At 44.1% G+C, this 2,809-nt stretch overlaps 1 protein-coding gene across 1 annotated transcript in view; it reads right to left on the bottom strand.

The window, feature by feature from the left end:
* The window catches only part of SHQ1 (SHQ1, H/ACA ribonucleoprotein assembly factor), a 105,854-nt gene extending 105,763 nt beyond the window's left edge, over positions 1–91 (bottom strand). The window contains exon 1 of the mRNA XM_026650472.1: positions 12–91. The gene's annotated coding sequence lies outside the window, so the exon portion shown is untranslated. The remainder of the gene's footprint in view (positions 1–11) is intronic.
* Between the last annotated feature and the right edge of the window lie 2,718 nt (positions 92–2,809).

Consider the following 2,809-nt stretch of genomic DNA (forward strand, 5'->3'; position numbering starts at 1 on the left):
CCGCCACTTACTGCGGCGCCGCCTCCTCACCGGCACGCGGACCAGGCTGCGCGCCGCCCGCGCGCGTGACCCGGACACACATGGCGCTGGGCGGGGGCGGGGACACCGGCCCCAGAGCGCGGGAAGGGGCGGGGCATGTGGAGACTCCACCCGCCCGCCTCCGAGGGTGCCCCGCCCCTGCTTACTGTGCTGCTGCTCGGCGCCGCCCGCGCTGAAAACACAGCAGTGGTGGCGCGAGCCCGCCCACGTGGGCCTTGCTAGGGCCGCCCAGCTCATCGGTCCTCACGCTTCATGGTGTCCCTGCTGAGGGGAAAGCCGCCCCTCCCCGCCCCCTTCACATGTAGCCCGGACACCTGGGTTCTCTTCCTGTCCCAGCCCCAGGGTGTGAGGGGGCCGCAGTGACCCCGCTGGCTTGGTGGCTCTGGCTAAGGACGTCCCACAACTGGGGATTTCTCTGGGTTCAGGGTGGGTTCCTGAAGCCACTGCAAAGGCTCCCATTGTCCTTGTGGCCTAGCCCAGCATCAGGACCCGGGCCAGAGCTTGGCCTGTTTCAGCCCCAGGGGTGATTCCTTAAGGGAAGAAGTGGAAGCCATAAATACAAATCCTGGGACCCACCTTGCCCTGACACCAACCCGCCTTCCTTCTTTCCCAGGGGTGCTGTGGAGCTGTCTGTAATGTTCTTTGGGCAGCAGGCGGGCATGAACAGTATCATCATTAGTCCGTTAAAAATAAACTACATTAAAAAATGTGGTTACAAAGTGAAGCACTCAAAAGTCAGGAAAGGGGAAAGTTAAAGTTGCCTATGTAACCTTAACTCTGCCCTCTTTTGTGTATTATGTTCTTCCATTTTTTTCTAGCCGTAGATACACCTTGTGACATCCTGAAGTAATTGATACCACCATACACATTGTAGACATGGCCACATACTATTTTACAATTATACTGCAGGGTCAGGCCCTTGGAAGTAGATGCCGCATAAGAGCTAGAAATATGAGGTGGGCTTGTAAGGAAATAAAAGCAAACATACAGCAAGAAAAAGCAACTGTGGGAAAGAGAGAATGAAAGAATACAGAGTGAGGGTTAAGCAAATAGAATGGGAGATTAAGATTTAAATTAATTTAAAAGATTATAGGAATTTTTTGAAAACTGAAAAATTTATTAAGGGGGGAAAAACCTTCAGAAAGAATGGATAAACAGAGTATCATTCACCTAAGGAACTTCCACTCACATAAGTTGTCCCACTGAAGTCAACAGGTGAAGGTGAATAAGATTATATATGTGAATGGCTCTTTGCAAGGACAGGTCCCAACTAATCAATCCATAGATCAGAAATACAAAGTTTAAAGAGAAAATAGACAAAGAACCTCAAAGAAAACACTAAAAGCAGAAAAGCTGAGGCTAAAAGGCAAAGATATTCAACAACATTTTTTTAAAAATAACATAGAGTGTAAAAGCCCTAGCTATTGTGAAGGAGGGACACTGTCTTGGTTTTCAGTTCAAAATAATTATCCACATTTTTAAATGTTGGTGTATGAAGACCCCCATTGAAACGCATCACGAATCTCTTTCCTAAATGGGAAAAAAGAGGCTTATTTAACCTCTGTTGTAGTGGCTTTAAAAAAAAAGAAACACATTCTTCCAGGCTACAGAGAAATTCCCTTTTTCTTTAAAATATTATAAATACTCCACCTGCTGGAAAGCCAGAGCATATGAGCAAATAACATCACAGCATTGCAAAACACCTGTGCATCTGGAAAGGAGCTGGACCAGTAGTTAAATTCAGATTCACATGGTCATCTTCAGGCTTCTGGTTTGCAGAATCTCAGTCTACAAGAATGATGTGAGTGCTGTTTGGGTGGTTTTCCTGAGATCAGAATAGAGGAATTATAGAGGAAAATCACAATTGTTATTCTAGTAAATCCTAGTAACTTCAGAAACTAGGGATTTTGACTTCTCCTGTTTTAACGCCCTTGGGGCTCCCCACTAATTAAACATTCCTTAATCTGAGTTTGTTTCCAAGTCATTGATTTCGTTTCTCTGGACTTTATAGTCCGTAGTAGTTTCAGTTATAAAAGCATTTTGACCATTAATAGATATTTTAGTAGCTTAATTTCTTCTTGCGGCCTTTTACAGTCTTTATCCGTTTTATTTCCCCAGAGAAGATATGGAACCCTGAATCACACTGTTCTTCTATGTCATGTTTTTTTATTTTTTAAAAAGAAAACAAATATCACGTATTAAATATGTTTTTAGCACTAGACACAGGAAGGTATGGATCATGTCTTTTATTGGCTTTGGGATCATGTTTTCAAACTTCAAATGATTTTTTTAAAAGTGGAATTTAAACAAAATCAAGGACGTATGTGTAATGTACTTCCTAGTGTGTCTAGGTAGATAGAATGACAGACTTGTTCAAGAGTGTGTGCGTGTGCGCATGTGCGCACGTGGGTTGAATGCATGAAAGAGAGAGAGAGATCATGTTCTGTTTTAGCTGTTACCTGCTCAAGGATATAAGCCTTAAAGAATTTTTTCACTTCAAGGTCCCAGAAACAAAAGCAAGGTTTTCATCTCGAGGCCAAAAGACCAAAAACATCAAGACACTTGATGACGGCCTTGGATAGACCAAGAGACTACTTACACTTGATCTTAGCTCAAAGAGATCACCTATAACGTGGTAAGATTTTTTGGCTCCCGAGGACAGCGTTATATCGGGGTAGAGGTGTAGTTATAGAAGTTTAGCAAAATGCGTGCCCAGTTTCCACGTTACATAATTCGGCATCATTTACAGGATCACATAATGAGAAGCCAG

This window comes from Terrapene carolina, unplaced genomic scaffold (assembly GCF_002925995.2).
Source record: "Terrapene carolina triunguis isolate 2854851 unplaced genomic scaffold, T_m_triunguis-2.0 Scaffold89, whole genome shotgun sequence".
NCBI classification, from domain to species: domain Eukaryota; kingdom Metazoa; phylum Chordata; order Testudines; family Emydidae; genus Terrapene; species Terrapene triunguis.